Source organism: Nomascus leucogenys, unplaced genomic scaffold (genome assembly GCF_006542625.1).
Source record: "Nomascus leucogenys isolate Asia unplaced genomic scaffold, Asia_NLE_v1 000757F_102708_qpd_obj, whole genome shotgun sequence".
Classification (NCBI taxonomy): domain Eukaryota; kingdom Metazoa; phylum Chordata; class Mammalia; order Primates; family Hylobatidae; genus Nomascus; species Nomascus leucogenys.
In genome coordinates, this window is record NW_022096928.1 from 19575 (window position 1) to 32206 (window position 12632).

The window sequence follows — 12632 nt, forward strand, 5'->3', positions numbered from 1 at the left end:
GACATTCGTCTTCCCCCAGGGACCCTGCTCCCTCTGTTTCTCTGCAGGGCCCCAGTACCCCATCGTGGCCCGACTTTAGTGTATTGGGATTGTCTTTACCACCTTCTCCCCAGAAGACTATGTCTCCAGGGCTTCTCTGTCTTCTTCTTTGAGTCTGAGTGCCCAGCACAGTGCCAGGCACATAGTAGGTGCTTTGTAAACACCTGCTCATAAACATAACGCTAGCCACCAGCCTTTGCCAGGTGCTTTATTTGGCCTCTAATCCCCTAATATGCCTGTGAGGCAGGGCTGTTATTCCCATTTCCCAGAGAAGGAAACTGAGGCTCAGGGAGGCTGAATGTCCTGCCCAAGGTTTCGCCCCTGCTTGCCCTGATTCCAGGCTGCTCTGTCCTGGCTCAGTGGGGCTCTACTTTTCCTTCCTCCTGCCCGGAAGCCTGTGACTCCGGCTTTTCCACCTGGGGCTGGGGGCCCTGCAGCAGCCCCCTCTCTCCCCTCAGCCTCTCTGTCCCCCTCCTCAGCCCCCTAAGCTGCCTCCTGACTTCCCAGCCTGAGTTGGCTTGGGAGCTTGTAAAACAGCCCCACCAGCAGGCTTGTCCTGAGAGGTGCTGATGCGGGAGTTGGAGCAGGGCTGCGAATCTTCTTGGGGACTCTAATGATCTGTCTGGTTGGAGAATCACTGCAAGACAAGGCGTGGCATTGGACAATGGTGTTTCCCGGCTGCCTTAGGTATGCCATGATCTCATGCCTCATGCTTGTCTTGGGCAGGACGAAGGAGGGAGGAAGGAGGCAGGGTGCGGGGAGGACCTCCGCACTGCAGGGTAAGGAGGGTAAGGAGGCACAGGGAGACCCTGGCTCAGGGACCCAGGTTACCCCATCATTCAGCACCCGGAGAAGCCAGCTGAACGAGGAACTCTCTGCGCATAATTTCCCCCCTATTGTTTTCTCTTCCTAGAACTTCCACTAATACGAAGTTAATCAACTAACTCTTTTTGTCTCCTGCCTTCCTTCCTTTTCTTTTACTCCAATTCTCCTTCCCCCATCCCCCGCTAACTTCCTGGGAGATTTTTTCAACTTTATCCTCCAATCCTATTGAATTTTTGGTAAACATCTTAAATTATTTAAAACATTTTTCTTAAGAGTTGGGGTCTCACTTGTTGCCCAGGCTGGTCTCAGCCTTCAGAAGCTCTGGGATTGTAAGTGCGAGCCACCGCACCTGGCTAAACAGTTTAAATTCTAAAAGCTCTTTCTCTTTCTTAGACTAGTTCTTTCTTTCCATCACACTGGTTTTGTTTCTGTTTTTGTCTTTGTGGGACAGTCTTGCTCTGTCGCCCAGGCCGGAGTGCAGTGGCACAATCTTGGCTCACTGCAACCTCTACGTCCTGGGTTCAAGTGATTCTTGTGCCTCAGCCTCCTGAGTAGCTGGGATTACAGGCCTGTGCCACCATGCCTGGCTAATTTTTGTATTTTTGGTAGAGATGGGGTTTCACCATGTTGGCCAGGCTGGTCTCGAACTCTTAGCCTCAAGTGATCCTTCCGCCTCGGCCTCCCAAAGTGCTGGGATTATAGGCATGAGCCACCACACCCAGCCTCAAAAAGCTTAACAATCTTTGACTATCGCTTCCTGTCTGGGGATGAGGCATTAAAAAGCTGCTCAGAAGTTCCAGCAGAAGGGGCTACTTCTAAGAGACACGGGACCAGAAAATACAGACTCAAAAGTAGGCCTTGGTGTCCTGGGGCTGCGCCTCATCCTGCACTGGGCCTTTGCATCTGTTCTAGGCTCACAGAGAGAGCAGAATGGGAAATGGGGACCATTCCGGGTGGTGTATGGAGGGTTGCATTTGCTCTGTGCATTGCCCAGTGTGATGTCCCTCAGCCTTACTGTAGGTCATCCAGGTGGTAGAATTATTCTGGTTTATACAGATGCCGAATTATTCTATTTGGCAGAAGCCTTGCCAGGGAGACCCTCTCCCAGGGCCCCCTGGGTTTTTCCCATTCTAGCCGACTTGCTCAATGTGTTTGGATTCACATTCTTCCCCAACAACTGCTGTCACAGCTCTGGATTGGCTACTGCAATGAGAAGGTAAAGCAACACTTTGTTGCTCACAACCTGAGGGCCCAGCAGGTGTGGCCAGCAGCCAAATCCCGACATCTGCACTTCCTCCAGGCTCCCGCCCCTCCCCAGGGTGTGCCCAGCAGTCTCCCTTCCTCAGAGGATGCTGTTCATGTCCTTGCCATGGCTGCCAAGCCAGCCAAGAGGTAACATGTTGGTCCTCAGGCCACAGAAGCCCTTTTCTGTCCGTCCAGGATTACTTTGTTAAGAGCCTGGAGTGGCTGTTTGTTAACTACCATAGTAACCACAGCAGTCTGGCTCTGAACAAGGGAACCCCATTAGCATCAGCTCCTTGATGGATGAGGTGGAGAGCAAGGGACAGGGAAGAAGATGTTGCTGAGAAGTTTGAAGAAGTTAGTCATTAGGAGCCTTGGTGACTGGCCCGTGCCCTCTCTGCCCCTCTGTCTCCCCTAATGTGTTCACTAATACCCACCTTGTCTGTCTCTTGGGGTCACTGTAATGTCCACGGTGACACTTGTTATTATCTATTGCCAGGGGACCCACAATGTGAGGGCCATGAGGGAGGGGAGTTAGATCTTCCTGCCCCATGGTTGACAGTCCACCCAACTCCCACACAGTAATGTTCCCTCAAGGGGCTGAGCAGCACCGTCTGTCTCAGACATCATCCAGGGTGTACCAGCAGGCACCCTAGATAAGGAAGGGGGCCAGCTACAAGAGTCAAAAGCAACATGATTCAGTATGCAGCACAATCATTTTAAGAATCCTGATTCTGGGCTGGGCACGGTGGCTCACGCCTGTAATCCCAGCACTTTGGGAGGCTGAAGCAGGTGGATCACTTGATGTGAGGAGTTGGAGACCAGCTTGGCCAACATGGCGAAACCCCATCTCTACTAAAAACACAAAAATTAGCTGGGCATGGTGGTGGGAACCTGTAATCTTAGCTACTTGGGAGGCTGAGGCAGGAGAATCACTTGAATCCGTGGGATGGAGGTTGCAGTGAGCCAAGATCATGCCACTCCACTCCAGCCTAGGCGACAGAGCGAGGCTCCATCTCAAAAAAAAAAAAAGAAAGAAAGAAAAAAAAAGAATCCTGATTCTGGGACAGCTCAACAGCCCTGAGGCCACCACCTGCTCTTTGCCATAGTGTGAACTCATCCCTGACACAGAGCCCAGTCCCTTGGGGCCCTGCTCACGGGGTCTAGGCAGAATGCTCTCCACAGCTCAAATTGGAGCTGCCTAGCAGTTGGAGGTGCCAGACGTGAGTTCTTGAACACATCTGCCAAGACTAGAGACCAGGATGTGACATTTGTATCTACCGAAGGAGTGCTGGCGGCTGGCTCTGCTCCCCTGGAACATCCTCTCAAAACCCTTTTGCCTTGACTATTACCTCATCCCTCTCCTGGCCTGCACTGATCCTTGGCCGACTCTAAGCAGTCACCCGTGGGGGCCTGGGGCAAGACAGGTCATGGTTCTGGGCACCAGCTCTGCCATCTGCCTGCTCCTTCTGGTGTCCTTCTGGCCTCTCTTTGCTGGACTAGTGCCTGGCCCAGTATCACTGCCATCATGATCATGCTCAACTCGAGGGATATCATTTACTCCTTCAAGGGCAAGATTCTAGACCCCTCACTGCAGAGCCCTTCACTGGGGACACCCGGTCTTCTTTGCCTGCTTGGACATTAAGGGTGGAGGGAGGAAGGGGTTGTGGGCATCCATGGAAGCTGTGGGGGGCATCCAGAAAGAAGGGAGAGAGGCAGAGAGGCATCTTCACTGCTGGCTGTGTGCGGGACCAATTCCAGGGATTGTCTCTCTGCCTGCGCTACCCCCGCCCCCCGCCCCCAATAGGTAGCAGGGTCTGCTGGGCTTGGATGCCAGTGGGAAGAATGTGTTCTTGGAGAGTGAGTGGACCCTCCCCTGGGCTCACTGGAGAGGACGGGTCTGGAGCAGGCAGTGGAGCTCACTGGAGGGGACGGGTCTGGAGCAGGCAGAGTGAGCAGGTGCTCGTGGAATCCGGGATGGAGCGCAGGAATGGAGCTCCACACTCTCCCAGCTGCCTGGCCCGGGACAAGCATTGGCCCTTTCTGGGCCTCAGGAATCTCGAACCTCCGAGGCGATTCCAGTTTAAGCCTGCTGAGGCAGACGTGCATCCGGGCGGATGATTAGCCTGTGTGGGAGCGGCCTGGAGCCGGCCCGGCCTGGGGAGTGGCGGCTGCACGCGGTGACCGCGGTGTATTCGCTGAGTCAGGGCCCGGGGCGCTTCAGCACAGGGCAGGCGGGTGGCGCCCTCCCTACAGGGACAAATGCCCCCAGGGCCGGCATTTCTCACCTGGAGAACGGGCCTGGATTGCCCTGGCGGGTTCTGAACCTGGGGTTGGGACGGGTGGGGAGCGGACGAAGTGGGGGCGGCCTTTGGAGACGATGGCAATTTACTGCCTTAGGCGGGCAAGCGCACGAGGCCCGGGAACCCTGAACAGGTTGGGGTGCCCCTTGGGGTCTAGATGAGGCTCGGGCTTGCAATAAAGGGTGGCGGCGTCTAGACATAACGTCCCATCTCCTGAACCCGTCAAGGCTGGTGGCACCCAACCCGGGGGACTCATCTCGGACCAGTCCACACCCAAGACCCCAGGGCCCAAAACCTCCTGGGCTGGGTCTGCCTGGCTAGGGGCCCCTCACCCTGGGCTCTGCTCTTTTGGCGCAGAGGCCATGTGGCAGGCCCCTGGTCTGCGCCCTGCTCAGCCTCCCCTCCCCACCCCGAAAAGTGGAGAGCCCCACGGCTTCCCCAGAAAAGCAGTCTGCTCCCCGCGCCCCAGCGCAGCTCCATTTACTATGGGGTCAGGAGACGAACCCCGCCTTCTTTCCGCAGCGAGGATGGCCTAGGCTCCTGCGTGAAGCGAGGCTCCGTCCTGGAGAGGCTCAGTGACCCGGCAGTGGCGCCGATCCGGGTTAGCCAGGGCCGCGCTGGGACCCGCGGAGTCGCGTGATGCAAACGGGAAGGCGGGAGGAACCCAGCTCCGTCCCGGTGCTGCCTGGCTGCTGCATAAGCTGCCCTTTCTTCCCTGACAAACACTGTCCAGATGGGCAACAGGTCCGTGTCTCCTTTGGCAGCCACTGTCTCCAGGGAGGCATTGGGCAGTTAAGGTGGTCAAAGCCCTCAGGTAAATCCTCCCTCTCCAGGAGTCAGCCCTTCGAGCTGCGGGAGGGAAAGCAGTGGGATGCGGGACCTTCGCAGGGCTGGGAGGTGTCCGCCACTTTTATCCTCACATAGGGAGAGTGGGGGTGCTGGGCCTAGCGGTCCTCTTAACGTCCTTACTGTGCAGCTTGGGATTCTAGCTTGGAAGGAGTCACCCTACTGCTCAGTCAGCTCTATTTGCCACCTGCCCAAGAAGACCCATGGGAATGGAGGCTGCAAGACACCCTAGGGCACAGTGACAAGGAGGGATTGATTCCAAGTCTCCTTGGAAGAACCAGATCCCTGAGCTTCTCAACAAAATGAGGGGCCACCTCTGGCCTTTGCCCCACCAAAGGGGAAGGCAGGAAAATTGTTAGATGCAGATTGGCAGGAGGGGCCTGTGGAGTGTGCAGGGGGCCAGAGCCAGTTCCTAGAAGTTGAGCAAGGGGATGTGGGCGCCAGTGCACACGACTGTGCACTGGGGGCCTCTGTCTCCTATCCCCTGGTCCCAAGGATGTCACGATGGTTTCACCTCTCTTCTAGGACATTCTCTAACTAGGGCAGCAGCCACGCCTGTTGACCTGGTGAAACCACTCCAGCCCTGGTACCCTGTGACATGACCCAGGAGGTGGTGACCATATGTGGTAAGTGAGTCGGGAAGCAGACTGCAGGATGAAGAGGACCACCACAGGCGCCAAAACAGCACTCTCAGCGCAGGGGACCTGGCTCAGGGAAGCAAGGGGCTGTGGTCCTCAGTGATGCTTCTCGACTCCCAGCTAGAGCTGCAGGACATTGTGGACAAATTCAACCAAGGACTCTGAAACTCAGGTGAAATGAATAAAGAGAAAGAGAGAGAGAGAGAGAGAGAGAGAGAGAGAGAGGAAGACAGAGAGGCAGAGGCAGAGAGAGAAAGAAAGAATTTCAAAAGATGCAGGCAAATCAGCCCTCCTTCTGCCCCCTGAGCCTACGTCCTGGACTGAGTCTGAGACGGGAGGTGAGACCCTGCTGGGCCTCCCACCAATCTTAGTTTCTGTAGGTATTTCTCCAAAGTATGGGATGGTTGAGGGTTGGTTTAAAACATAGTTTCTGGCTGGGCATGGTGGCTCAGGCCTGTAATCCCAGCATTTTGGGAGGCTGAGGCAGGCAGATCGCTTGAGCCCAGGAGTTGGAGACCAGCTTGGGCAACATGGTGAAATCCCGTCTCTACAAAAAATATAAAAAATTAGCCAGGCGTGGTGGTGCACACCTGTAGTCCCAGCTACTCAGGAGGCTGAGGTGGGAGGATTGCTTGAGCCCAGAGGGTGGAGGCTGCAGTGAGCCTAATCTGGGTGACAAAGTGAGACTCTGTTTCAAAAAAACAACAAAACAAAAAAGCCACAATGTAGTTTCTGACTTTCATGCTGACTGTAGAACTTAACTTTTATGAAGAAACATAATATATTTCAGAACTTTATAGCAACTCTGGTGGCACTGCAGAGTCGGGTCATTCTTCCTGGACTTCTGTCCACTTCCGTTATGGGGTGTCTCCACTGAACATTGCCTACATCATCTCTGAATTTGAGGCCTAAAGTGTGACCAGATTTAGTCAAATCCTGCTTGGAAAATATAGGCCCATTCAATGGTGATCCATTCTGGCTAAAGACTTTTTATGGGGACATTTAAATTAGAATTTATTTCTTTTTTGTTTGTTTGTTTTTGAAACAGGGTTTCATTCTGTCGCCCAGGCTGGAGTGCAATGGCACAATCATGGCTCACTGCACATGATCCTCCTCTGCCTCCTAGGCTCAAATGATCCTCCCACCTCAGCCTTCCAAGTAGCTGGGACTGCAGGTACACACCACCACACTCAGCTAATTTTTATATATTTTTTGTAAAGATGGGGTTTTGCCATGTTGCCCAGGCTGGTCTCCAACTCCTGGGCCCAAGTGATCCTCCTGCTTCGGCCTCCCAAAGTTCTAGGATTACAGTCATGAGCCACTGCACCTAGACTAGAATCTCTTTGACTGTTTAAATTAATTACAAGATAATTGGCATTTTTAGTACATAGGACTAACATTCCATCATTTATGTACTCTTTAAAGTTTTTCAAATTGTTGTATAATTTCCCCCAGAAAGTTTTCGGATAGCAATCTTACAGATTCCCCTGAGAACTTTGGAAGACAATGGTGGGACTACCAAGGCAAAGCCAGAATAAAATAAGGTTTACAATTCTGGCTGAGGAAGGAAGTAGGATCAGGCATGTAGTTAAAAGGGAAGCAAATGTTGGTATTTAACAAATTAAAATTTGCCAAATGATGTAATCTTTGATTATGTCTATCTTAACTATTCAAAAAACCAAAACAACCATTTGACAGTAGATCAATGTCAAGTTTTCTTTCCACAAGGAATTTGACACCTGGACTATTCCATGTGTCTGAAACATTATCTACACAGATAAAGGCGAAGGCCTGAATTGCCCATGTTAGCCTGTCTACACTCCTGGAAATCAATCTTCCTTGCTTAGGGCTTTAGCAAGCCTCTCCCCACCCTAGCCTGAGTCTCCTGGGAAAAAGAGGAATTCAGGCAGGAGGAGGCAAGCAGTGACTTAGCATGCAGCAAAAGAGGTGCAAGGGCAAAGAAAAAGGCAGTGGGGAGGCAGTGCCAGGCCTGGCATGAGTGAAGTAGAGGTGCCTTGCAGAAAGAGAGGCTGCAGCCACACCGTGAAGGGCCTTTACCGCCATGCTGAGCCATGGGTGACACAATCAGAGCCATATTTAAAATATATATATCTACAACATCATGTGAAGGTGGAGATTGACTAGAGAGGGCAATACCCAGGTTAGGAACCTCTACATGAGGTGCTAGTGAACCCTGGAGAAATTCACCAGGGGAGTGAACTTGTCAGATCCACATGTTCAGAAACATCACCGCTGGCAGAAATAGGGTGGCAAAAATGACTTTCTCAACACCCTAAGGGATTCTGGTGGAGCTTCGCAGGGCTGCAGTGAATGAGGGATCCAGGGAGGTATTTGGGACTCTATATCCTATCCTTGATTACAGAAGAGTGCTTTCTTCTGTTTAAAAATTTATCTAGAGATATTAATTTTAAAAAGATTGAAAACTACTGCTGCAAAAACAAAGATTGGGGCCAGGTGTGGGGGCTCACGCTTTTGTAATTCCAGCACTTTGAGAGGCTGAGGCAGGAGGATCGTTTGAGCCCAGGAATTCAAGTCCAGCCTCAGCAGCAAAGCAAGACCCCATCTGTACAAAAAAAATTTGTAAGTAGCCAGATGGGTGTCACACACCTGTAGTCCCAGTTACCCGGCAGGCGAAGGCAGGAGGATTGCTTGACCCAGGAGTTCCAGGCTGCAATGAACTACGTTCATGCCACTGCACTCCAGCCTGGGCAACAGAGCAAGCCTCTGTCTCTGAAAACAAAACAAAACAAAACAAATTAAAATACAAACAAACAGAGATTGGAGCGGATAAGACCAAAGGCAAGAAATCCAAGGAGAATGAGCAAAATGCAATAGGTTAAGGGCCTAGAAAGTGTCTCTGAGAACAGAGAAGGGTCAGATTGAAGAAAGACAGGCTTGAAAAAACTTGGGAAGCAATCAGATGTGAGAAGTGAAGGAAAGGGGTCTAACCAGGGAGTTGGTGAGGACAGCTACCAATAACTGAAAATTTACTAAGAGCCAGACACTTATTCATAGTGTCTCATTTAATTCTTGCAAAAAAGCCTGTGACAGTGGTATTATTTCCACTTACTGATGAGGAAACAAAGGCGTCAGGGAATAAAGAAACTTGTCGAAGCTCCACAGCTAGAAAGTGTCAGAGACAGACTCTGTGAACCCAGGTCCAACTCTAAGGCTGTGTTACACACCAGGAAGTAGGGAGGACAAGGAGGGTAGAGAGGAGAGTGAACCCCAAATGTGGACAGATGGTGCTAGTGAAGCAGGGTATTTCCCTGACCGCTTCACGGGATTTGCAACAGGAGTGCCTCATTTACTCAGCCTGCAGCTCTCAACTTCCCGTGGGAGGGAATGCATGAGTGAATGAGGCAGGAACTGGAGTGCACAAGTGCTGGCACCAGCTGGCCACTTCAGTGCTGGCAGGAGCGAACTTCACTCACTTGGACCACCCCTTGCAGGAGGGAGCACACAGGTGAGTGGGTGCAGGATCTGGGGAAAGTGCTTTTGGGCGCCGGCAGGAGCAAACTCTGTGTGGGCCCCACAGCAGCATCTAGGCAGGAGGGTTCCTGTGGCCCCTGAAGCCCCAGAGGGTGTGTTACAGTGTTCTTTTAGCTCTTCTGTCCATGGATGGCTTAAGCATTAACAGCTCAGTGGACCCTCTGCCTTTTCACATGAGGCGGCTGCATTCCACCAGCGAGGGCAAAGGGCCAGTGTGACAGCCTTTTGTATCTGCACTTGTGGTTCCCAGGCTCTAGTCCAGCATCCAGGAAAAATGAAGTTGCATGAATGAATTGAAGGATGGTAAATGCGGGGATTTTACAGCTGATTCAAGTGGCCCTCACTGGCTGTCAGTGGGAATGGGAGCTGAAAAGGGGACGGGGGGGTGTAGGTGATCTTCCCCTGAAGTCTGGCCATCTCCAGCTGATTCTTCTCCAAAGTTATGCTGTCAAACTGTCCCTCTGAAGTCAAACCATTTCTCTCTGACATTCAGCCAGAGTGCCTGATGTCCAGCTCCTTCTCCTTTCTGACTACTGAGTCTGGGGTCTTTATAGGGACAGGATGGGGTGGAGCAGGGCCATGTGCAGTTTAGGAAAAGGCAACATTTGAGCAGGAAAACATCGATAGAAGTTCTCACTTTGGGTCTCAGGCTTTTTGGCTTGAGTCGGGAGGGCTTCACCGGGGACCACCCCCAACCCCGTGTTTGCCTAGAATTTCTCGGCCTCCTGTAGCTATCATTTCCCCCCTCTGAAGAGGCACATCTAACTGCTGTTAGGATACAGACAATGACTGATCTAAGCTGCTTCCTGCAGACAGGTGGCATTGTTTTGGGGAGAATAGCAGTCAGATTCTTCCCAGAGGTCTACCTAAGGGTCCCCAGCAAAAGGGAGCCATCATCCAGGGCTCTGCTTGCCTTGACCATTTGGAGTTTGATGGTCTCTAGGTGAGAAGAAACACGTTCTACAAGGTTAAGTATGCATGAATCAAATATGTGTATTATACAAAAAGGGGTTAAAAGGAAAGAATCTAGTGGCAAAGTTTACAGAAATAAGAAGTAAAATATACAAATTATTCTGAAAACAACATTATATCCTGTGGTATAGAACAGAACGAAGGTAAGAACAGCAAGCATAGCCAAGAATTTTAAGGAAGATATCCATGGAAGGTTAATTATTAACACTTCTCTTTTGTGATTTTTAGCTTGAGGTCCCTGATCTCTTCACATTGGTACTTTGAGTGCTCTTCTGGGTTAATGGAGGTAACTCCGTTAGTTTCCTAGGCCCTTACTAGGGTATAATGAATCCAAGAATCTATTCCAGTGACCTTCACTGCCATAGTAGAAAGAAGTACAGTATAAGGTCCCTCCCAATCTGGGCTTATAGAGGGACAAAGGGAAGGAAGTACCTTTACAAGTACTAGGTCCCCAGGGTTGAATAGAGGTGGTCCTGGTTCATGGGATTGTGCCTCTCTGACAGTTGTTTCAGTTCCTGTTGAAATGGGCCAAAGAAGTGATATGTTTAATCAAATCAAAGGTTTCTTGGTCTAGCAAGAAATCATTGGTGAGAAAAGGCCATCCATACATCATTTCAAAGGGATTCAAACCTAGCCTTGAAAGGGTGTTTCTAATACATAGTAGAGATATGGGCAGAAGGGTAGTCCAGGGGAGGTGAGTCTCCTGAGGTGTCTTTTGATAATATCATTTGTCTTTTCTACCTTTCCTGAGAATTGTGGTCTCCAAGCACAATGAAGGACTATCTTCATTGTACTGTATGCCTAGTGCCTTTGAGATCCCCTGGGTGACAGCTGCATTGAACAAGGGGCCATTATCACTCTGGAGGTCCTTAGGGAGTCCAAAGTGAGGAATTATCTCATTAATTAGTAAACCTTACATCCTCTGTTAGCCAGAAAATTAAGAAGATCCTTACTGCCCTCCTGAGAGATTTTTTTAGTTGGAGTGCAGAGGAGAATGTCATCTACATACTGTAAAACTGTAACCTGAGGATAAAGGAACTTGGAGAAGTCTCTTGACAGTGCCTGCCCAAAAAAGTGGGGGCTGTTTCAGAATGCCTGAAGTAACACTATCCAGATTAACTGGGTGGTCTGGTTAGAGGGATCCTGAAATGCAAACAAATACCGGGGGTTTGTATAATGGTAGGCAGAAGCAGCATACCACTATATCTTTAGGTCCAGGACCGTGAACGATTTAGTTCCCTCAGGTATGTGAGCTAGCAGGGCATACGGATTGGGAGCCACTGGGTGAATTGCAACCGCAGCCTCATTAACCAGATGAAGGTCCTGAACTAGTCTCCATTCCCCTTTGGGTTTTCGTACCCCCAATATTGGGGTATTACAAGGGTTGTTGCAGAGTTTGAGGAGGTACTGCAACCTTAAGTTATCAATGATGGCTTTTGGTCCTTTCTTAACTTCTGGTTTCAGGGGCTATTGTGTCTGGTTAAGAGAGGTGGTGGGATCCTTAAGGTGGATCCAGACTGGTATGGTGGTTGTGGCTCTGCCAATTTTCCCTTGAATTACCCAAACTTCTGGGTTAATATCAGTCTCCACTAGGGGGAGACAAAGAGTTTGTCCTGGGGCCATCAGGATGGTGGTCCCCACACGGGCCACAATATCCCTACCCAACAGAGTAGCTTGCCTTTCAGGCATAATTAGAAAGGCACAGGTGAACAAGAGGTCTCCCCAACTACAACTAAGGGGTTGGAAAAAATATTGGGTTTAAGGCCTTCCTGGGATGCCCCTCACAGTCATGCTAAGAGAGGACGGGGGCTTGGATTGGAGATGAAAACCGAGAGACCAACCCCAGCGTCCAGAAGGAAGTCCACTTTCCTCCCTTCGATATCCAGAATTGTAAATTCTGGGGCTCCTGGATGGTAATGGTGGTCTGGACCACTGGAGCCAGGGAGAGGAGCCCCAGGACTTGTCAGTCTTGCTGCACCATTTGGGAGATTGGCTCTGGGCCTGGTGACCAGTGCCCCCGGGGACAGTCCACTTTCTAGTGGTCCCCATTGCACACTGGACAGGGTCGGGGTGGCTTCCTCATGTTGCCTGGGCAATCCTTCCTAAAATGCCCTGGCTTACCACATCTGTAGCAGTTGACAGGTGTAGCTTGGGGATTCTGGAGTTTGTGGGTTTGCGTGGTGGCCATTAAAGCCTCTGCCTCTTGCCTGTGTCTCCTCTCTCTCTCTTCTGGGCATCCCTATCTTATTACAAA